The sequence below is a fragment of the Phocoena phocoena genome, chromosome 3, assembly GCF_963924675.1.
Source record: "Phocoena phocoena chromosome 3, mPhoPho1.1, whole genome shotgun sequence".
NCBI lineage: Eukaryota > Metazoa > Chordata > Mammalia > Artiodactyla > Phocoenidae > Phocoena > Phocoena phocoena.
The window spans coordinates 152248694-152274519 of NC_089221.1; positions in this window are offsets into that span (position 1 = coordinate 152248694).

Below are 25826 nucleotides of genomic sequence, written 5' to 3' on the forward strand. Positions count from 1 at the left end.
GTAACACGTACTGTGCCTGCTTCGTGCCTTTGCAGTGTGCTCTCACACTGGTTCAAGCCCACAATGCTGGACCATCACTCCCATTTTGTAGATAGGGACACTCAGACTCACTGACAAGTGAAGTGACCCAACCATGGTCACACAACTTGTTAATGGTAGAAACGGGATTCCATCCCTGGGAACTGGAATGCCAAGCCAGGACTGTTAACTGGTGGATTATTCTGTTCCCATGTGGTAGCTGTAGTGGACATCTGTGCATTTTGCATAAACATCAATTCTTCCTCCCTCTGGTGACCTCACTTGAATTTTCTTTAGGGAATCACACCCACCACAGCCCACCACCACCATCTCAGTCCGTGTGATTTGGGTGAAATTAATATGCCTTGGATTGCAGAGGACGAATGCAAGATGGAACAGGCCCCAAGTTTTGAACTGGCAGAAGAGCAACTGTTGTTCATCCTAGGATCTGCTGAGCTGCAGTGCACAGGCCCCCATGTCCTGCAGCCACTAGGGCCCTTGAGAAATAAACACAGCTGTCAGTAAGAGGCTTCAGCCATGACTAATCCCAGGCCACAGATGGTATAGGGACTCAGAGGTGCCCTGAGATGTGAAGTGTTTGGAAAAAAGAATGTCAGCAAGTACACAGAGCAAGGAGGGAGGGAGGGGACAGTCCAACGCAAATAACACAATTAGGCGTCAGAACAGGAATAAACGCACAGACCGGCACCAACGCCGCCTTCCTTATGTGTCCTTGGCTCTACTGCCCTCTAGTGGCCGGACAGGGACCAGCAGGACGGCTTTAATAGAATTCCAAGGGCTAAAAGAAGGTAAAACTGTTCTCCAATGAGGGAGGATCACAGAGCTTGGAGCATGTGAGAGAAACCAGATCCCCTCCTCTCCACCCCTCAGCCACTGGCCTGGTCCAGCCCCTCCTTCAGCTCTCCTCTGTGCTTCTGCAACAGCCTCCTCACTGGTACTTACAAGAATAATAACACAACCTACTGAACGCTGGCTGCAGGCACTGTGCTAAATGCTTACACACATGGTCTCACCGAATTCTTACAACATCCTTTGGAATTGGGTAGTATCCCATTTACAGATGAGAAAACTGAGGCTCATACAAGTAAGGAAACTTAACCAAAGCCACATGACCAACTATAAGCAGAAAAGAGGAGTGACCACTAATGGGGATAAGCTTTTTTGAGGGGGAGGGTGATAAAATGTCCTAAAATTGATTGTGGTAATGGTTGTACAAGTTCGTGAATATATGAAGATCCACTGAATTGTGTGGCATGCACGTTAGTTTCCTATTGCTATTTTGACAAATTGCCACAACCAGGTGGCTTTAAACAACACCAATTTATTATTTTACAGTCTGGAGGTCAAAAACTAAAATCAAGGCGTTGGCAGGGCTGTGTTCCTTCTGGAAGCCCAGGGAGGAATCCGTTTCCTTGCCTTTTCTAGCTTCTGGAGTCTGCCTGTATCCCCTGGCTCTTGACCCCTTACTGCATCTTCCAAGTGTGTCACTTAAACCTCTAGTTCTAACATCACATTTCCTTTTTCTCTCTCATCCTCCTGCCTCCCTCTTATGAGGACCCTTATTATTACACTGGACCCACCTGAATAATCCAGGATAATATCTCCATCTCCAGATCATTAATTTAATCACCACCCTAAGTCATATTTACCAGACAGGGTAACATACTCACAAGTTCCAGGGATCAGGATGTAGACATCTTTGGGGGCCATCATTCAGCATCACACAGTATGTGGATAATAAAGCTGTTATTTTTTTAAGGGAAGGGGAGTGCCTTCTGAACTAAGACCTGAATGCTGAGAAGGACATGGTCTGGGAAGATCAGATCTGGGGAAAGTTCTTCTATGAAACCACTCACTGTATTGTCACCATCTCCATACCAGGCTGTGGGTTCCTGGGGCAGAGACTGGCTGATCTTCACATCTGTACCCTCAGGACCAAGCCCAGGCCTGGCACTGGCTGGGTGATGAGTGACTCAGTGAATGGATCTTCTTGCCCTTTCGTGTGTTATTTCCCTTCAGTTCACTAAGCCAAAGCTTCTCTTCTCTGATTTCTGCCCATCAGCATCATGACAACTTTGCCACGAAGCTCCAGACAGATCCCTGTGTTGATGGATAACAATCTTAAAAGACTCCCAAACCTTTACGTTTGTGTGGTTGTGAAGATACACCTAGACTGGGCTGAACCTAAACAGTTGGGATTGTGGACCCACATGCAGGGCATAACATGTGGAAGAACATAACCTTCAAACTAATATACTGACCGGGGGACCCTGGGCAAGTTCCCTAACCTTACTGAACCTCAGTTTTCATCTATAAAATGGATCCAAAGTACAGCCATTTGATTTTCCCCTCTCTCTTGTGCCAGGCCCAGCATTCAGAGGAATCTCAGACATTTGATCAAGGAACAAAGATTCCTTTCTACAAAGAGGGCAGAAGGGCCTCCCCTCTACTATGTGTTGAACACAGCATCTCCACTGCCATTTTGGAGACACAGTCTATCATAAATGTCCAATAAATCATCATAGGCCTGGTCATCTTCAACCCGAACACCATGGTGATATCTCACTTCAGGAGAGAAATTTTTCTCCAAGTTGACTTTAATCCCCCCTCGGTACAGTTGATGACCAGGTACTAATTGGCCTTTGCCCTGCCCAGATCTCCTTTGGTCCTCAAGGACATCTTGAGATGTTTTGACAGATTCTGTGCTGTATCTGCACCATTGCCTGACCTGTATTCTAGTAACTTTACCAAGAAGGGAAAAGGTGAGTTTAGCAACTTGTTCTTAGCAAACTCAAGGTGGCTCCAATGACCACTGTTCCCTTTAGCTACAGCACCTTTCAAAAACAATTAATTACCAGAAGAGGAACCTGGTGATGTTTCAGCCAGGTAAATTCTACCCAGTGACTTTGTTGCTATGACACTGCTGGTCAGGTGGGCATATTTTCACACTCTGCCTGCTTCTCCCATGGGGTGAAAGACTGAGGTGATGGATGCTATGATGTTTAAGCATCATGGCTTATGGCTCCATGTGAGCAAAAATTCAAACATATGAACTGCTAGTAAATTTGTAATCATTGTCTGAATATTTTTCAAGTTAGTGTCCCTAAATGCTAACAATGGGTCTTAGTCCCATAAATGGGTACTAAAAAAAATAAGTTTTAAATATTCTTTTGTCCAATTACCACCTCCTTTTTTTTGAAGGCTATACTATCTTACTGACAACTCTACAACTCTCCCTTTGGTACACAGTGTGATTAACCCCGAGGACAATGAAAACCTCATAAAGTAAGAAGGTTTATAAAGCACACAAATATAATACTAACACCTATATAACAATAAAGTTGCTATTATTGAACGTCCACAATGTGCCAGATCCCTTACATATGTCAACTTAGCCATCATAAGTTGCACTATTATTATGTACATTTTAAAGATAAGAAAAATAACGGTGGTGAAGTAATTTGGCCAAATTTTTCCAGAACCAGGATTTCCACCCAGGTCTATCAGACTCTGCCCTGCTCAACCAGCCACACTACCAACTGGTCCAAACTGAAATTATCCAGACACCCTCCCTTCCTTTTCTCCCCAAGCCCACCTCACATTCCACCTGACCTTCTCCACATCCCAGGACCCTGCCGCCACCTTGGCTTTGCTCCAATCCGCAGCACGCCTTCTCCCACGCCCTCTGCCCGATATTCACACCCTCCATATTCAAGACTTGCACTGCATCCACCTCCTCTCCAACCAGTCCCTTCCCAGAAACCTCAGCTAACAAGAGCTTTACCCACCTCCTGCTCTTCCTTCCCCCGTTCGTACACACAGTCCTGGCTTCTGCTCCATTTGTTCACAGGCGCACATATCCATCATGGGCCCCAACAGATGCCACAGATAGCAGATCTAACATTTCTCCTCTGGACCTCCCACCACGCCCAGTGTATGTGATGGATAAGTCTCCTCCCTGCACAGCACCTACTCCTGGAATGATGAACTGGCTAGCTCAGCTGTGGCATTTAAAGCTGAGAAACCTGGTGGACTCCATGGCCTGTCTCTGCAGGCAGCCCATGTTTTCATTAAAAGCTGCTCCTGGGAATTCCCTGGCAGTCCAGTGGTTAGGACTTGGCGCTTTCACTGCCAAGGGCCCGGGTTCAATCCCTGGTCAGGGAACTAAGATCCCACAAGCCATGTGGCACGGCCAAAAAAAAGAGTCTTGGTCCCTCTCACAGGGCAGGGATGTATGAAGCATCTCCATGTGCCAGGTCCTGTGCTGTATGCTTCACAAACCCTTTATCTCTTTTAATTCTCCTAAAGACCCAAGGAGAAGAGGATTAATCATCCCCACTTTATGGATGAGGAAAGTGAGCTCAGATAAATCACTGCTGGAGCCAGGATTCAAATCCCGTTCTGCTCAAGTGTGAAGCCGCCTTATTTCCAGTGCAGCACGGTGTCGGAGGGAGGAAAGAAGGTGCGACGTCACCTACATGTGGGATTCCTCAGGGTGCACTGCACTTCCATGTGTCCACCCTCTACTCCTTCTAAAGATAGGGCTTACCTCTTAATTCCATCTGTGGGCTTTTCTCCTTCCAATGAAGGTAGACATTTCATGGTCCCTTTTGTGACTAAAATCCTTAGAGAGTAGAAAACAAACATCTCTGAACAGAAAAGAGCTTAAGGGCTACCCCATTTAGTCATTCTAAACGGAGGCCGCCCCAACCAGCTCCACACACACACACACACACACACACACACACTGCTCTGGGGACTCCCAGAATTGGCCAGTTCCTGATTCCTCTTCTGGTACTCCGTACTTCAGTCTCCTGCTGCAGAGAGTTCAGCCTGCTTTCGGTTGATCCTGCTCCTTGAAACTAACTGCTTCTGGCTCGTTGGATGTAACTGCCTCTGGCCAGGACTCTCTCCCGTAGCCTTCCATTTGTCCACACAGGGCCCTCAGCCAGGACCTCCGCCGCACAGCCTTATCCCCACACAGGTTAAGGTGAAGGGAGTTACCCACAAGGTACACACATATACCTCACAACTTAATATTTGGTGTGATAAACAAAAGTTCATCCTTCCCAGATCCAAAGCTACAAACATACTTTGGGAATCAGCAAAAAACTAGGAACAAAGACAACCAAAAAGGAACAGGTTGCATTAGACCCCTTCTGTTCTTTGGATGATACTATAATCATAACTGTTTCTCAGCCCTGTGTTGCAATGCTTGTGTTGCAATGCCAGTCAACACAGCCATGCAGCATCAGCACAGCCTTTCTCAACCTTTCCAGGCCAACTCCAGTCTATCCCCTTGCTGACCTCACCACCCCTCCTAATTTACTGGTATTTAGAGGCGAAACTGTAGGATATACCTGGACTGACCAATTAATAAATGGCCAGATGCGACCGGAAAAACTAGAGAACTAACCAAACCATAAAGTTTTGCTTCCGAGTCACTGGCAGAGCCCCAAGCTCTAAACCCTCTTTCTTACCTGCTCTCTAGGGCTGGACAGCAAGCCATCTAGGACTGTGTAGCCAAGGAAAGATGGTGGTGGAGCATGATCTTGCCAATCAGCTAAGCTGACACAAGCCGGGCCTTCTTCACTGACGTGCGTATTAATAATTTTCCTATTGCAACGGTTGTTCTTTTAGTTAAAAGTAGTGAACCTCTTCCTGTTTAAGTGATCAGTGGCAAAGTTTGCTACTTTTGTTTTTCACACATCTAGAGGAGAAAATAAAAGAACCCATATTGATGGGGAAGGGATGTTAATAGGTCAAATAATACCTGGACAAAACCCTTTGCGTTTGGTCACGATGCCAAGGGAATATTCACAGAAATGGAGCCACAAGCAAACATTAGAATGATGGATACTTGCAAATACTTCCAAGTTTATTCTCATTGACCTTTCTCAGAAACCTTGAGAATAAGTGCTCCCCAGGCATCTGAAGAGCAATATCCTGCCAACAAAAAGTGGTAGCAAGCTGGTTTGCAACATTCTTCAGGGAAGTTGGGAAGGGGCTGTTCCCCAGAAGGCACAAGTCAGGAATCTAACACTGAACACCTGAGTCCATCTCTCGCTAACCTAGGCCAATAGTCAACTTGTCAGAGCCATGTAAAATGTAAATCTGTAAAATGAGAATGGCAAGGCTTGCAGAGACAGAGTAGGTCGTTGCAACAGAAGGCATATAGGTTTTTAGATGAATCTGGATCTGAACACTGTCATTGAAAAACCTTGAGTTATTTAATTTCCTTGAAACCATAAAATGATGGTAATAACCCAGTTTGAGAGAAAGCTGCTGTGACAACTGGGTAGCAGCTTATATAAAGCACTTATTACACTACTTTACATAAAGTACCAGCCTAATAAATGAAAATGCTCTATTAACACTTACTGGCTTTTTGCTTACATTTTGCATATAATATTGCTAACAACTGTATTGAGTACTTTGCATGATATCATGTCATACTTGCTTTGTCTATCCCTCAAAAGATTTTTATGAAGATAAAGCAAACTAATACATATTTTATATGCAAATATGAGTACAGAAAAAGTCCTGAAAAGATATACACCAAAATGTATTGATAGAGCTATGATTATGGATGATTTTTGTTTTATATTTGCTTACCTGCCTTTTCAAACTTTTCTACAAGTTTCTCTTATGAAATGTTTCAGTTTTGTCTTCTTTTTTATACCAAAATACTTTTTTTGGTTTTTTGGGCTGCATTGGGTCTTTGCCGCTGCATGAGGGTTTTCTTTAGTTGCACTGACCGGGGGCTACTCTTCGTTGCAGTGTGTGGTCTTCTCATTCTGGTGGCTACTCTTGTTGCAGAGCACAGTCTCTAAGCATGTGGGCTTCAGTAGTTGTGGCACGTGGGCTCAGTAGCTGTGCCTCACGGGCTCTAGAGCGCAGGCTCAGTAGTTGTGGTGCACGGGCTTAGTTGCTCCACGGCATGTGGGATCTTCCCCGATCAGGGCTTAAACCCATGTCCCCAGCACTGGCAGGCGGATTCTTAACCACTGCGCCACTAGGGAAGCCCCTACCAAAATACTTTTTAAAATGATGTTGTTCAACATTCTCAGAAAGATAGACAAGATGAAAAGGCGGAGGGCTATGTACCAGATGAAGGAACAAGAAGAAAACCCAGAAAAACAACTAAATGAAGTGGAGATAGGTAACCTTCCAGAAAAAGAATTCAGAATAATGATAGTGAAGATGATCCAGGACCTCAGAAAAAGAATGGAGGCAAAGATCAAGAACAGGAAAGAAATGTTTAACAAAGACCTAGAAGAACTAAAGAACAAACAGAGATGAACAATATAATAACTGAAATAAAAACTACACTAGAAGGAATCAAGACCAGAATAACTGAGGCAGAAGAACGGATAAGTGACCTGGAAGACAGAATGCTGGAATTCACTGCTGTGGAACAGAATAAAGAAAAAAGAATGAAAACAAATGAAGACAGCCTAAGAGACTTCTGGGACAACATTAAATGCAACAACATTCACATTATAGGGGTCCCAGAAGGAGAAAAGAGAGAGAAAGGACCAGAGAAAATATCTGAAGAGATTATAGTAGAAAACTTCCCTAACATGGGAAAGGAAATAGCCACCCAAGTCCAGGAAACACAGAGAGTCCCATACAGGATAAACCCATGGAGAAACACACTGAGACACATAGTAATCAAATTGGCAAAAATCAAAGACACATTATTGAAAGCAGCAAGGGAAAAATGACAAATAACATACAAGGGAACCCCATAAGGTTAACAGCTGATTTCTCAGCAGAAACTCTACAAGCCAGAAGGGAGTGGCATGATATAATTAAAGTGATGAAAGGGAAAAACCTACAACCAAGATTACTCTACCCAGCAAGGATCTCATTCAGATTCAATGGAGAAATCAAAAGCTTTACAAACAAGCAAAAGCTAACAGAATTCAGCACCACCAAATCAGCTCTACAACAAATGCTAAAGGAAATTCTCTAAGTGAGAAACACAAGAGAAGAAAAGGACCTACAAAAACAAACCCAAAACAATTAAGAAAATGGTCACAGGAACTTACATATCAATAATTACCTTAAATGTGAATGGATTAAAAGCTCCAACCAAAAGACACAGGCTTGCTGAATGGATACAAAAACAAGACCCATCTATATGCTGTCTACAAGAGACTCACTTCAGACCTGGGGACACATACAGACTGAAAGTGAGGGGAAGGAAAATGTATTCCATGCAAATGGAAATCAAAAGAAAGCTGGGGTAGCAATACTCATATCAGATAAAATAGACTTTAAAATAAAGAATGTTACAAGAGACAAGGAAGGACACTACATAATGATCAAGGGATCAATCCAAGAAGAAGATATAACAATTATAAATATATATGCACCCAACATAGGAGCACCTCAATACATAAGGCAACTGCTAACAGCTATAAAAGAGGAAATCGACAGTAACACAATAACAGTGGCGGATTTTAACACCTCACTTACACCAATGGACAGATCATCCAAAATGAAAAAAAATAAGGAAACAGAAGTTTTAAATGACACAAAAGGCCAGATAGATTTAATTGATATTTATAGGACATTCCATCCAAAAACAGCAGATTACACTTTCTTCTCAAGTGTGCACAGAGCATTCTCCAGGATAGATCACATCTTGGGTCACAAATCAAGCCTCAGTAAATTTAAGAAAGTTGAAATCATATCAAGCATCTTTTCTGACCACAATGCTATGAGATTAGAAATGAATTACAGGGAAAAAAATGTAAACACAAACACATGGAGGCTAAACAATATGCTACTAAATAGCTAAGAGATCACTGAAGAAATCAAAGAGGAAATCAAAAAAATTCCTAGAGACAAATGACAATGAAAACACGATGATCCAACACCTATGGGATGCAGCAAAAGCAGTTCTAAGAGGGAAGTTTATAGCAATACAAGCCTACCTCAAGAAACAAGAAAAATCTCAAATAAACAATCTAACCTTACACCTAAAGGAACTAGAGAAAGAAGAACAAACAAGACCCAACGTTAGAAGAAGGAAAGAAATCATAAAGAGCAGAGTAGAAATAAATGAAATAGAAACAAAGAAAACAATAGCAAAGATCAATAAAACCAAAGGCTGGTTCTCTGAGAAGATAAACAAAATTGATAAACCATTAGCCAGACTCATCAAGAAAAAGAGGGAGAGGACTCAAATCAATAAAATTAGAAATGAAAAAGAAGTTACAACTGACACCACAGAAATACAAAGCATCCTATGAGACCAGTACAAGCAACTCTATGCCAATAAAATGGATAACCTGGAAGAAATGGACAAATTCTTAGAAAAGTATAACCTTCCAAGACTGAACCAGGAAGAAATAGAAAATATGAACAGACCAATCACAAGTAATGAAATTGAAACTGTGATTAAAATTTTTCCAACAAACAAAAGTCCAGGACCAGATGGCTTCATAGGTGAATTCTATCAAACATTTAGCAAAGAGCTAAAATCCATCCTCAAACTCTTCCAAAAAATTGCAGAGGAAGGAACACTCCCAAACTCATTCTATGAGGCCACCATCACCCTGATACCAAAACCAGACAAAGATACTACAAAAAAAGAAAATTACAGCCCAATATCCTGATGAATATACATGCAAAAAAATCCTCAACAAAATACTAGCAAACAGAATCTAACAACACATTAAAAGGTTCATACACCATGATCAAGTGGGATTTATCCCAGGGAGGCAAGGATTCTTCAATATACCCAAATCAATCAATGTGAGACACCACATTAACAAATTGAAGAAGAAAAACCATAAGATCGGGCTTCCCTGGTGGCGCAGTGGTTGAGAGTCCGCCTGCCGATGCAGGGGACGCGGGTTTGTTCCCCGGTCTGGGAAGATCCCACATGCCATGGAGCGGCTGGGCCCGTAAGCCATGGCCACTGGGCCTGTGTGTCCGGAACCTGTGCTCTGCAACGGGAGAGGCCACAACAGTGAGAGGTCTGAGTACTGCCAAACAAAACAAAACAAAACAAAACAAAACAAAAAACCTTGATCATCTCAATAGATGCAGAAAAAGCTTTTGACAAAATTCAACACCCATTTATGATAAAAACTCTCCAGAAAGTGGACATAGAGGGAACCTACGTCAACATAATAAAGGCCATATACGACAAACCCACAGCAAACATCATTCTCGATGGTGAAAAAGTGAAAGCATTTCCTCTAAGATCAGGAACAAGACAAGTATGTCCACTCTCACCACTATTATTCAACATAGTTTTGGAAGTCCTAGCCACGGCAATCAGAGAAGAAAAAGAAATAAAATGTATCCAAATCAGAAAAGAAGAAGTAAAACTGTCACTGTTTGCAGAGGACATGATACTATACATAGAGAATCCTAAAGATGCTACCACAAAACTACTAGAGCTAATCAATGAATTTGGAAAAGTTGCAGGATACAAAATTAATGCACAGAAATCTCTTGCATTCCTATATACTAATGATGAAAAATCTGAAAGAGAAATTAAGGAAACACTCCCATTTACCACTGCAACAAAAAGAATAAAATACCTAGGAATAAACCTACCTAGGGTGACAAAAGACATGTATGCAGAAAACTATAAGACTGATGAAAGAAATTAAAGATGATACCAGCAGATGGAGAGATATACCATGTTCTTGGATTGGAAGAATCAATATTGTGAAGATGACTATACTACCCAAAGTAATCTACAGATTCAATGCAATCCCTATCAAATTACCAATGGCACTTTTTACAGAACTAGAACAAAAAAATCTTAAAATTTGTATGGAGACACAGAAGATCCCAAATAGCCAAAGCAGTCTTGAAGGAAAAAAACAGAGCTGGAGGAATCAGACTCCCTGACTTCAGACTATACTACAAAGCTACAGCAATCAAGACAATATGGTACTGGCACAAAAACAGAAACATAGATCAATGGAACAAGATAGAAAGTCCAGAGATAAACCCACGCACCTATGGTCCACTAATCTATGACAAAGGAGACAAGGATATACAATGGAGAAAAGATAGTCTCTTCAATAAGTGGTGCTGGGAAAACTGGACAGCTACATGTAAAAGAATGAAATTAGAACACTCCCTAACACCATACACAAAAATAAACTCAAAATGGATTAGAGACCTAAATGTAAGACTGACACTATAAAACTCTTAGAGGAAAACATAGGAAGAACACTCTTTGACATAAATCACAGCAAGGTCTTTTTTGATCCACCTCCTAGAGTAATGGAAACAAAAACAAAAATAAACAAATGGGACCCAATGAAACTTAAAAGCTTTTGCACAGCAAAGGAAACCATAAACAAGACGAAAAGACAACCCTCAGAATGGGAGAAAATATTTGCAAACGAATCAATGGATAAAGGATTAATCTCCAAAAGATATAAACAGCTCATGCAGCTCAATGTTAAAGATCCAACAACCCAATCCAAAAATGGGCAAAAGACCTAAACAGACATCTCTCCAAAGAAGACATACAGATGGCCAAGAAGCACATGAAAAGCTGCTCAACATCACTAATCATTAGAAAAATGCAAATAAAAACTACAGTGAGGTATCACCTCACACCAGTTAGAATGGGCATCATCAGAAAATCTACCAACAACAAACGCTGGAGAGGGTGTGGAGAAAAGGGAACCCTCTTGCACTGTTGGTGGGAATGTAAATTGATACAGCCACTATGGAGAACAGTATGGAGGTTCCTTAAAAAACTAAAAATAGAATTTCCATATGACCCAGCAATCCCACTACTGGGCATATACCCAGAGAAAAGCATAATTGAAAAAGACACACGCACCCCAATGTTTATTGCTGCACTATTTACAATAGCCAGGTCATGGAAGCAACCTAAATGCCCGTCAGCAGACGAATGGATAAAGAAGATGTGGTACATATATACAATGGAATATTACTCAGCCATAAAAAGGAACAAAATTGGATCATTTGTTGAGACGTGGATGGATCTAGACACTGTCATACAGAGTGGAGTAAGTCAGAAAGAGAAAAAGAAATATCATATATTAATGCATATATGTGGAACCTAGAAAAATGGTACAGATGAACCGGTTTGCAGGCCAGAAATTGAGACACAGAAGTAGATAACAAACGTATGGACACCAAGGGGGAAAAGCAGCGGTGGGGGGGTGGTGGTGTGATGAATTGGGCGATTGGGATTGACATGTATACACTGATGTGTATAAAATTGATGACTAATAAGAACCTGCTATATAAAAAAAAATTAATTAAATTCAAAAAAAATTTTTAAATGATGTTGTTCATATGTAACAACCTCCTACATGAGACATTTTTTTGGATATAAGAGCTAACAAAAGCTTTGCTTTCTCTAAGGAGCTGGTATGTGCTTTTCTTTTTAATAATAAGAGTTAGCTTATGCCGTTCCTCACTTTGCCAAGGAAGCTCAGAGCCAAATGTTTAGTTCAATCATTCAATTAAGAGCAAGCCCTTACTTTTTGCATATTTCTCTTCAATTTCTCTGCTTGCCCCAATCTTGAATTTCTATTCTAATTTATATTTATCTTATCTTGATTTTGTATTTCTTATTTATATCTTACTACTTTTCTCAATGTTTGTCATAAGTCACCACAAATCCTTTTTCTTTTTTGTTGTTGTTATTATTGTTTTTGGCCATGCCATATGCACAGCTTGCGGGATCTTTGTTCCCTGACCAGGGATCAAACCCATACAGTGGAAGTGTGGAGTCCTAACCACTGGACCACCAGGGAATTCCCCACAAATCCTTTATAGAATGAGGCCAGGTATACATACACATACATGTAAATAACTAATGACTTTTAAGGCTTGTTGTATGTAGCTCATGCACTGCATTTCATATTTCATGTATTTCACAGAATTCTTGGTTACAACATGAATGACAGAATTATAGTAATATTTAAACTCTATTTCTGAGATTTAAAAAAAATGCAAAACCACAAAATCTCCCGGTAATAACATAATATTAGAACTCCTAGAACTTGGTCACTTTTATTAAATGCTCAATTCTCAAATTTTATATATATACATATTATATATAAATTTAGATTTTTATATCTAAATCTTTGTTAATTTTAAAATTAAAATTAGATTTCAAAAACTCCACATTCATCCCTACCCTTCCCTACCCACATCACTGAATTTTGATATATCCAAGCAGTAGCAGCCCCAACAAAGTCACTCCTAAGGAAAGGTTAGAGGCACTAACAAGACCACTCTCTCAAAGCCCTGGGATAGAATTTCAAGAGGTCCTCAACCAGAGCCTAATATTGCAGCCAGCCAATCAGCCCACAGTAACTCTATACTACCAATCTCAAAAGAGGGGCCTCCCTCAGTCTGGGGAAAGAGGAAGTCCACAATTTCCTGCTGCTGGAAAACATGCTCAGGCAGTCCATTTACAAGCACCTAAGATGCCCACCAACTTCAAGAGAACAGACAAACTAATTATACAAAGGAAGGCCTCTCTCTGCCAGGGCCTTCTCCCTATGCCAGGTTGTCCTACCAGTAATCATTAGGACACCCAAACAGCTGCATAGTTCCTGCTTTCCGACTGCTGTCCTACTTGCCACCTTGATCAACAAAGACAAATGCCAGCAGAGGCCTTTGCGATGCCAACCCACAATAAGTTCAGGGAGTCTCGCTACAGTTCCCCAGGTTGTCTCCTACAGAAATCAATAGAGAAAAACCAATAAATGATGTTAATAATAAACGTGTAAATTCATTAAGTATTTGGCTATATTATCTTATTTTCTGCTTAATAACCCTTTAGGATAGGTACAATCACTACCCCATTTTAGAGGGAACACTGAGGCACAGAGAGGTCAAAAGCCAGTAGGTGACAGAGCAGGATCTCAACATAGGCTGGTTAACTTAAGAGCCCATGCTAAACCCCTATTCTACACTCCCACTAGTAACAGCAGCTACTATTTGATGAGAATCCTTTAGGAATCAGATGGATTAGACTTTACTCAATGCCAGTGACAATCCAGCAAGGCAGAGGTTTTTTTGAATCACAAAAAGTAAAATTTTTTTTTCCATGTACTGCTCTATGGGATTTTAAACACACATGCATTATTGTAACCACCACCACATACAGAACATAGGATAATTCCAACTAGGGAAAGAATTCCCTTGACCTTTGTATTCAAACACCCAACCCTAACTCCTGGCAAGCACTGATCTGGTCTCTGTTCTGGTATTTTTTCCTTTTCCAGTTTGTCATACAAATGGAATATTATGTAACCTTTTGAGAAAGGGTTCTTTCACTTAAAATAACATTATCGAAATGCATCCATGTTGTTGTGTGCATTAATAGTTCACTCCTCTTGCTGAGTAGTATGCCGCTGTGTGGATGTGCCAGTATCCATTCACCTACAGACAGACATTGGAGTGGTTTCCATTTTTTTATACTTATGAGTTATACCAAACACATACCCATATGTATACAAATATTTGTGTAAACATAAGTTTTCATTTCTCTGGGATAAATCCTTAGAAGTGAAATTGCTAAGCCATATGATAAATGTATGTTTACCTTGTTTAAGAAACTGCCAAGCTATTTTCTAAAGTGGCAGTATCATTTTCAGCCCTACCAGAAATGAATGAGAGTTCTAGTTATTCTGCATGCTCATCAGCACTTGGTGTTGTCAGTATTTTTTAATTTAGCCAGTCTAATGGGTATATAATAAAATTTCATTGTGGTTTTAATTATTACTAATGATGTTGAACATCTTTTCAGTTGCTTATTTGCCATCCTTATATCCTCTATGGTGAAAAATCTGTTCAAATCTTTTGCCCATTTTTAAAAACTCTTTGGTTAAATGCTGTTGAGTTTTGAGAGTTCTTTATATATTTTAGATACAAGTGCTTTTTTCTTACGTGTAATGTGCCCTAATATGGGGCTGGCTTTCTATTTTCTTAACAGGGTTCTTTGCAGAACAAAAGTTTTTACTTCTGACTAGGTTTACTATATCAACTTTTTTCTCTATGGATCATGCCAGTGGTGTCAGAGCTAAGAAGTATTTGTCTAAGCCAATAGGAAAAAATTTTCTCCTATGTTTTCTTCTAAGAGCTTTATGGTTTTATGCTTTACACTTAGGTCTATCATCCAATCCGAGTTTGTTTTTGTATGCAACATTAAGTGTAGGTAAATGTTCACCTTTTTGCATTTGGATTTTCCAGCACTATTTGTTAAAAATTTCCATTTCACTTTTGTCAAAAGTCAGTTGACCCCATTTATGAGGGAGTTGACCCCATTTATGAGGGTCTATTTTCTAGATTTTATATTGTGTATGTATTTGATTGGTCTATATGTCTATCCTTTCACCAATATCACACTATCTTAACAACTATAGCTTTACAGTATGTCTTAAAGTCAGGTAGTAAAAGTCCTCCAACTCTGTTCCTTCTCAAAATTGTTTTGGTTTTCTAGCTCCTTTCCATACAAATTTTAGAATAAGCTATATCTACAAAGAATCTGTTTTAGTCTGTTCAGGCTGCTGTAAAAGAGTACCACAGACTGGGTGTCTTATAAACAACAGAAGTTGATTTCTCACAGTTCTGGAGGCTGGGAAGTCCAAGATCAAGGTACCAGCAGATTTGGTGTCTGATGAGAATCTGCTTCCTTGTTCATAGACAATTGTCTCCTTGCTGTGTCTTCATACGGTAGATGGAGCAAGATTGCTCTCTGGAATCTGCTCCCTGGAGTCTCTTTTCTAAGAACACTAACCCCATTCATGACAGCTCTGCCTCATGACCTAATCACCTTCCAAAGGCCCCACCTCCAAATACCATGACTTTAGGGATTAGGTTTCAGTTTAGGAATTTCGGTGGGGGGGTGGGGAGGGTGGATATAAACGTTCAGTTTATCACAGAAGCCTTCTGGGATTTGGATTTGAGTTGCATTAAATCTCTAGTAAGTCACTTTAAGGAGAATTAACAATACTGAGTCTTCCAATCCATGAACACAATATGTCTCTGCATTTATTTAGGTCTTCTTTGATCTCTTCAATTAGTGTCTTGGTAAGGCATTAATTTTAACCTCACTACATAAATAAATAGGTGACCTAACTAAGGTCATACCTTGCAGTAGAGCCAGCATTCTGAACTAAGTTCTATCTGCCTCCAAAGCCATAATTCTTTCCACTAAACCATACTGCCTCACAAATAGACTTTTTTTTTAACCAAAATTTTACTTCTTTAGCTCATTGAAAAATATATAATTTTTCCCCAAGATATTACTATTTCTTTAGCTTTTGATTTTCAATATTAGGATTATGACTAAGATTAAAGTAGAAAAATACTCAGAGTATGCTGTTAAAAAAAAAAAGCAGGATCCAAAATTGTACCTGCTATATGACAAAAATACATACATAGAAAAAATATATTAAAATATATTAGAATGTTTAATGATTCTGAGTTATGAACCTATAGGTTATTGTTAATTTCTTCTTTATATCTGTCAACATATATAAATATTCTACAATGAGCAAATACTGTTTCTGTTACCTAAAGTAATATTTGAAGACATACTTACTGCACAAAATTCACATAAGAGTAAGATATTATATTTACCTTTCATCCTCCATTCTACTCCATTCTCCTAATGTATTATGCTATTCAACAAGTATTCATGTATTTTACTTCTATGAGGATCTTCTTTTTTGACTCTTAACCTAGGTTATAGGGGAAAAAAATCATATATTAATGGTATTATGCTGAACTACTTAGAAAAAGTAATGCATCCATATTTGATATATTCCTAAAGGGTTGTATGTAAATTAAATCACATTTCACATGTACTAGGTGAAGTAGATAATTAAACTTGCACAAAGATGACACGAGAAAATCACATAACTCATGCCCCAGTGCTAAAAGCACACATTGAAATAAACTTCCTACGGTGTGGTTTGGTCCTCTACAACAGGGGTCCCCAACCCCCGGACCATGGACAGGTATGGGTCCGCGGCCTGTTTGGAACCGGGCCGCACAGCAGGAGGTGAGCGGCAGGCGAGCAAGCGAAATTTCATCTGCTGCTCCCCATCGCTCGCATTACTGCCTGAACCATCCCTTTCCCCCGCCCCCACTACCCCTCCCCAACCCCGTCCATGGAAAAATCGTCTTCCATGAAACCGGTCCCTGGTGCCAAAAAGGTTGGGGACCACTGCTCTACAAAATGCAAATACCTCTCAATCTAGCAATACCACTTCAATGATTTACCCAAAAAGATGATAACGTAAGTGAAAAAGAAGTACTTATGGGATAATCATCACTGTATTCTTTACTATATGCAAAGATTAGAAATCATCTATTAGTTGAGAATAGTTAAATATACTCTAGTATGTTCAACAGAATTTTAAATGACCATTAAAATAGACAGTAGAGCTCAGTAGCCATTGCCATGAGAAGTTGAGACATACTGCGGGGGAGTTGAGCAGGTCACAGTGCAGCAGGAGAGCACCCTTGTGTCACATGAACACAGGGTTACATAAAGGATCTGGATGGCTGGACAATACTCACCACAATGGTATTCTTAACAGTAGTTAACATTTTCCTTTATATTTCTTATTGAGATAAAATTCACATACAATAAATTTCAAATATATTTTCTGTGCTCTTTTTTTTCAATATTGTTTTGACTATAATGGGTCCCTTGCATTTCCATATGGATTTTAGAATCCACTGTATATTTCTACAAAAAAAAAGGTAGCTAGGATTTTGATAGCGATTGCATTGAATCTATGGATCAATTTGAAGATCACTGCCATCTTAAAAATATTGCCTTACAAATCCATGAATACAAGATGTCTTTCCCTTTATTTAGTTCTTCAATTTCTTTAAAAAATGTTGTGCAGTTTTCAGTGTACAAGTCTTACACTTTTTTGTTTAATTTATTCCTAAGCATTTTATTATTTTTGATACTACTATAAATGGAACTGTTTTCATTTTTGGATTGTTCATTGCTAGTATATAGAAATAGAACTGATTTTGGTGTCTTGGTCTTATATCTTGCAACCTTGCTGAACTCCTTTATTAGCTTTCATATTTTTTTTTGGTAGATGCCTTAGGATTTTCTGTATAAAAGATCGTATCATCTGCAAATAGTTTTACTTCTTCCTTTCCAACCTGGATACTTTTTATTACTTTCTTGCCTTATTGCTCTGGCTAAAATTTCCAGTAAAATGTTGAATAGAGCAAACATTCTTGTCTTGTTCCTGATCTTAGGGGAAAAGCTATCCATCTTTCACCATAAAGTATGATGTTATTTGTAGGCTGGGGAAATTGCTTTCTATTCCTAGTTTATTGTCTTTATCTTAAAAGGGTATTGAATTTTATCAAATGCTTTAACTGAAGTTATTGAGATGATCATGTGGATTTTTTTTATTCTATTAACATGTGTATTACATTCATTTCCATATGTTGAATAAACCTTGCATTCCTGAGGTAAATCCTATTTGGTCATGGCATACAATCTTTTTATATGTTGCTGTATTCAGTTTGCTAGTGTTTTGCTGAAGATTTTTACATCTAGATTCATAGGAGATATTGGTCTATAGTTTTCTCATGGTTTGCATCTGGCTTTGGCAATAGGGTAATACTAACCTCATAGAAAGAGTTGGGATATAATCCCTCTCCTTCTATTTTTTTGGAAGAATTTATGAAGAATTGATGTTAACTCTTCTTCAAATGTTTGGTAGAAATCACCAGTGAAGCCATATGGTCTTGGGCTTCTCTTTGTGAAAAGGTTTTGATCACTAATTCAATACCGTTTGTTGTTACAGATCTATTCAGGTTCTCTATTTCTTCTTGAGACAATTTCAGTAGTTTGCATGTTTCTAGGAATTTGTCCATTTTATCTACATAATCTAATTTGTTGGCATATAGTTGTTCATAGAATTCCCTTATAATTCTTTTCATTTATAATGTCAATAGCAATGTCCCCACTTTTATTCCTGATTTTAGTAACTTGAGTCTTCTCTGTTTTACATGTGGTCAGTCTAGCTAAAAGTTTGCCAACTTTGTTGACAATTTCTTGTTTCCTTGATTTTCTCTATTGTTTTTCTATTTCATTTACTACTACTCTGCTCATTAATATTTCCTTCCTTCTGTTTGCTTTGGGGTTAAGTTTGCTCTTCTTCCAGTTCTTTAAAATAGAAGATTAAGTTATTGATTTACGTTCCTTCTTCTTTTCAACATAGACATTTACAGTCATGAATTCATCTCTAAACAATGGGCTAGTTGTATCCCAATAGTAGTTCATTTTAAATAGGGGAATGTCAAGTGTTTTACCTTCTCGTATTTTTCTGTATAATTTGAAATTTTTTAAGAGCATGACATTTCCAAAAACAATAGAACCACGTTGAAAAATAAGTTTGAGGGAATTCTTTTGTAAAATGAATACTCTTCTCCCATTTTTCCATTTTCAAGTTCTGCTTTGTTTTGGGCAGGGGTTATTAAAAGCAAAGCATATTTATTTTGGTAATTCCCTAAATTACATGAGAAATGTATTTGTTTAGGTTTATACATAGGAAAAAGAACAAGAAATGCACATTACTACACTTGGTCTCTAGATGATGACACCACAGGTGACTCTTTTTTCTTCTACTTTCTGTATTTAAATTTTTTCTTTATAATGAAAAAATTTTTACTTATTAAAATGTAAAATATTTTTATAATTTTCCTTGAGACCTGCCACCTTCTTTTCAAACCCTTTGCTCCCTCATTACCTGGCAGTGATTGTCATAACATAAACAAACTTGTGTTAAGGAGACAAATTCATTTATGCTAATGCTGGTGAAGTAACATATATATACATATATTCTACCGAATCACTTTGCTGTATACCTGAAACTAACACAACATTGTATATCAACTATATTTCAATCAAAATTTTTTTAAAAAGTAAAAAATAAATAAATGTCTTCCGTTTTATCTCACACACACAAAAGAGGTATTAAAAATAAAGAAAATTATGCATACCTGGTATTGTCACTGAAATTTAAATTCACATTATGATTATAATAATTATGATGATGGTTAGACAGCACAGAGCTTCTAAGACAGATGTTATATTTTGAAAACCTCCTGCTGGTGGGGAAAATTATAAATAAGAGAGAACCTTCTTTTAGTTGGCACAATTCCTTCTCTCCCTGGGTGTCACCTTACTAACTAGAACTGAAAAGTCATATTTGCAATGCTAATACCCAGCCCTGGGAGGGCCCACAGTTACCCATCTGGCCTACTTACCTCAGAGAGCACAATTTCTAAATTACCAAACAAAAAGCCGCCCAAGTGTCACAGCAGCTCCCAGTGACCATAAAGCAAGGGCTCCCCAAAGAAAAGAAAAGCAACAACAACAGGCTGGCATCAACTTAGATAGGAGTCAAATTTGCCCACTAGTTGCAGAATAGAGCTCTAAAGGAAATCCATCTGAAATAGTCATAGACAAGGCAGGAAAAGTGTCCAGCCCTTACCTTCCCCCAGGAAAACATAACTTACCAAAAGAAATCACCTTCTGCAAACCTGGAGCACTAGGCAGAGCCCCCCATCCTCCAGGGATGGAGTAGGGATTTGGAATAAGATCCAGAAATCCACAGGTCCCCAGGGGATCCAGATCTTGGGACTTCTGAAATATGGAACAGGGCCAGAGGGGTTGCTGCTCAGTTATAACCACTGAATCTTTCAGTATCTTAGCCCTTCCGCTGGTAGGAGGTATCCCGGCTGTGTGTTTTCAACCCTGATGAAAAGCAGGATAAATGAAAAAACTGTACCTCCTAACTGACCCTGAATTGGCTCCAGGCCAGGCTGAGTGGTCTGCAGACAACTGGGGGTTCATCACTGATAACAGAAATGGCACTGAAATTTGTCAGGACCAGAGCAGATGGGCTTCCAAGTGAACTAGTAACACCAGCACTAAACAACAAAACAGCTCAGTTAAACAAACAAATAGTAGAATATAAATAATTTTAGCAAAGTCACAGGATATAAGATCAATATACAAAAATCAATGGCTCTTCCATTGACTAACAATGAGCAATCCAAAAATGAAATTAAGAAAACAACTCCATTCACAACAATATCAAGAAGATAAAATGCTTAGGAATAAAGCATAAGACCCATATAATGTATTTAAGTCAAATCATTATGTTGTACACCTTAAACTTATACAGTGCTGTATGTCACTTATATCTCTGAATGAAACTGGAAGAAAAAAACTACAAAATATTGCTAAGAGAAATTAAAGAAGATTTTAATAAATGGGCAGACATTTCATGTTCATGCATTAGAAGACTCACTCTTTTTGAAATGGCAATTCTCCCCTAAATTGATCTATAGATTAAATGCAATCCTACCAAAATCCAAGCTGCCTTTTTCGCAGAAATTGACAATCTGATCCTAAAATTCATATAAAAATTCAAAGGACCTAGAATGGAATTGTTTCAAAATAATTTTGAAAAAGAACAAAGTTAAAGGACTTACAGCTACCAATTTCAAAATGAATTCTAAATCTACAGAAATCAGGACAGTGTACTGGCATAAATATAGATATATAAATCAATGGAACAGAATTGAGAGTCCAAAAATAAACTCTTACATTTACGGTCAGTTGATTTTCAACAAAGGTGCCAGAATAATTCAATGGGGAAAGAATATTTTCAACAAATGCTGTTGGAACAATTAGATATTCACATGCAAAAAGATGAATTTAGGTCCTTACTTACATCGTTCATAAAAAATAACTCAAAATGAATCAAAGATCTAAAAAAGAGCTAAAACTGTAAAATTCTTAGAACAGGAGAAAATCCTCATGACCTTGGGGTAGACAAAGAATCCTTAGATATCACACAAAAAGCATAATCCATAAAAGAAAAATCCGATAAACTGCATCAACATTAAAATTTTTGTGCTTAAGAGACACCATTTTAAACAGAAAATAACAAATGTTGGCAACAATGTGGAGAAACTGGAATCCTTGTGCACTGTTGGTGGGAATGTAAAATGGTATAGCCACTATGGAAAACACTATGGCAGTTCCTCAAAAAATTTTAAAAATAAGTATTGCCATATGATATAGCAATTCCACTTCTGGGTATATACCCAGAAGAACTAAAAGCAGGGTCCCAAAAAGATATTTGTACACCCATGTTCATAGCAGTGTTATTTCACAATAGCTAAAACATGGACACAACTCAAGTGTCCATCAGCGAATGAATGGATAAGCAAAATTTAGTATATTATTCAGCCTTTAAAATAAAGGCTGAATAATGAGATATTATTCAGCCTTTAAAAGGAAGGAAATTCTGACACATGCTACAGAATGGATGAACTTGGAGGACATCAGGCTAAGCGAAATAAGCCAGTCCCAGAAAGAGTCATAAATATTGTATGATTCCACTTACATGAGATACTTAGTTAAAATCATAGAGACATTAAGTAGAATGGTGGGTGCCAGGGGCTGGGGGGAGGAGGCAATGGAGAGTTATGGTTTAATGGGTATAAAGATGCAGTTTTACACGATGAAAAGAGTTATGGAGGGAATTCCCTGGCTGTCCAGTGGTTAGGACTCTGCGTTTCCAGTGCAAGGGGGCCTGGGTCTGATCCCTGGCCAGGGTACTAAGATCCCGCAAGCCGCGTGGGCATGGCCAAAAAAAAAAAACGTTATGGAGATGAATGGTAATGATGGTTGCACAATATTATGAATGTATTTAATACCACTGAACTGTATACTTAAAAATGGTTAAGATGGCAAATTTTATGTTATGCATATTTTACCCAATTTTTTAAATTTAAAAAAAGGCACCAGACCAGAAAATTTTATGTGCAAGTCCTTCCAACGGTTTAGGGAACAGTCCATGCTGTTCATTAAATGCCCACCAGGTGTTGGGCCCTGTGCCAGGCACTGAACCGTAACAGTGTACAAAGTTAGGCACTCTCAGTGCTCTCATAGCACTTATAATTTAAAGGGGGGGGGGCGAAGGAGTGGGGGCACATATTAATCAAAGGGTCTTACCTCTCAGCCCAATTATTAACTGAGGTAACGCTCTAGAGAAAAGGGCCCCAATTCTCTAGGAGGGTTAAAAAAGAATCTCACGTAGACTGAAAGTGTGGGGAGTCTCCCCGACCCAGGGATGGTAATGCTGACTTCTACCATCGATAATAACATTGCAGAGAGAGTCCTACAAAGGTCCTGGAGCAAGAGGGAACATGGCACATTAGAAGGGCTGAAAGATCAAAATGGCTGAATTTTAGCAAGTGGGGAGTAGGGCACAATGAGGCTAGAGACGTAAGCTATGATAAAAGGATGAAAGGACCAGCAGGTCATATTAAGAATTTGAGGGCTTCATCCAAACAGTGATAGGAAACCATTAAAGACTTTTAAGCAGAAAGGAAACATGACCAGATTTGTGTCGTGTTTTTTAAAATATTTGAAAATATCCCTTGGGCAATAGTGTAGAGAACAGACTGGCGACAAGCCTAGGGTAGACGTTAAGGAAATAGGTTTGGAGGCTCCTGCAATACTCCTGGTGAGAAAGAACGACAGCTTGGATGGTATAGATTTACTAGATATACAGGAGTTAAAATGAACAGGTTTGGTAAATGATTAGATAAGTGTAGTTAGGGAGAGGGAGGTACATGGATGGCCCAAAGCAACTGGATAGATGATTGCAGTGGTGATATTCTCTGAAATAGAATGCACAGAAAAGGAACCAAGTTTTTGTTTTTAGTTTTCAATTACTATTTTTTAATTTTTTTCTTCCAGTTTCATTGAGATATAATTGACATAACAGCACTGTATAAGTTTAAGGTATACAGCATAATGATTTGACCTACATACATCATGAAATAACTACCACAATAAGTTTAATGAACATTCACTATCTCATATACATACAAAATTTTTATGTATTTTTTTCTTTATGATGAGAACTCTTAGGATTTACTCTCTTAACAACTTTCATGTATAACATATATCAGTGTTAATTATATTAATCATGTCGTACATTACATCCCTAGTACTTATTTATCTTATAACTGGAAGTTTGTATCTTTTGACCACCTTCATTCAATTCCCCTCCCCACACCCCTCACCTTTGGTAACCACAAATCTGGTCTCTTTTTCTATGGGTTTGTTTGAAGTATAATTGACCTACAACACTAAGTTAGTCCCTGGTTCACAACATAGTGAGTCAGTATTTATATACATTACAAAATAATCACCATGGTCAGTCTAGTCACCATCTGTCGCCATACAAAGATATCATATTATTGTTGACTATATTCCCCATGCTATACATTTCATCCCTGTGACTCATTTATTCTGTAACTGGAAGTTTGTACCTCTTAATTTCCCTCACCTATTTCACTCATCTCCCCACCACCCAAGAGAACCAAGTTTTGAGAGGAAAGATAGTTTGTTCTTGGAGTACAGAGACTGAGGTGCTTTGGGGATAATCAAGGACAATGCTGAGCAAGCAGTTTGATATATAGGCGAATAGTTCTGGGAAGAGGTCTGCGCTAGATGAAGAAATTTGAATGTCAACTGCATATTTACTGAGATGCTGAGTGAAAACTCTCCAGGAGGAAGATTAGATTGGAAAAAGAAGTGAGCCTAGGACTGAACATTAAGGAGCCCAACATTTAATTGCTTATAGAGGAGAAAGAGCCTGCAAAGGATTCTGGGAAGGAAGAGTCAGAGAGGTTGGAGACATCGGTGTCATGAGATCAAAGAGAAGAGTGTTTCAGAGAGGAGGAGGCCAACAATGCCAAATGCTGCTGACACTCACATTAAGCATTCTTTGTATGTAACAGCATGGAGGTTATATTAGTTATTTACTGCTGTGTAACAATACCCTAAACTTCAGCAGTTTACAATAACAAATGTTTGTTAACTCGTGTAATTTCTGAAAGTAAGGAATCCAGGAGCTGCTGAGCTGGATGTTTCTGGCTCAGCCCCCCACGAGGCTATAACCAAGATGTCAGGCAGGCTGTGGTCATCTCAAGAGTTTACACGACTGGAAGATCCCCTTCCAAGATGACCCATTCACAGCTGGATTCCCCAGAGCAAACAACCCAAGAGAGACAGGTTGAAGCCGCACTGTGACCCAGCCTCAGAAGTCATATGCCATCACTTCTGGTGTATTCTGTTCATGAGCTGCAAGTCAGATAGTACAACCCACACTTAAGCGGAGGGGAATTAGACTCCACTTTTTGAAGGAAGAATATTAAAGAATTTGTGGCCATAGTTTAAAACCACCACAGAAGTCAGATGATCTGAGGGAGCACCATTTCTGTGGAGTATGGAGGGGTGGAAGCTAGACAGGAGTGGGTTGAGAAGTGAATGTGAGTCCAGGAAATGGAAGCTGCTAATGTAGATGACTCTCTCGGGAAGTTTGCAAAGGAAATAAAAGAAATAGGATGGGAGCTAGAGGGTAAAGTGAGGTGAAAAGAAGGTTTGGGTTATGGTTGTTCTTAAGATGGGACAGACTTAGTAAGGTTTAAGTGCATGGGAAGGACCCAGTTGGGAAGGAGCAATTGGATATGTAGGTAAGGGAAAGAGCAGTTGAGAGCGTAGGGTTTGAGGACAATGGGAGGGAGTTGGACCCAGAACACAGTTATAGAAATTAACCTTAAATGTGATGAGAAACAGCACTTCTAATGCAGCAGGAGGGCAGGAAGGATAGAGGCGGTTATGGGTGCATTTTAGTTTGGTTTGGGGAAGATGAGGGAGTTCTCATGTGATA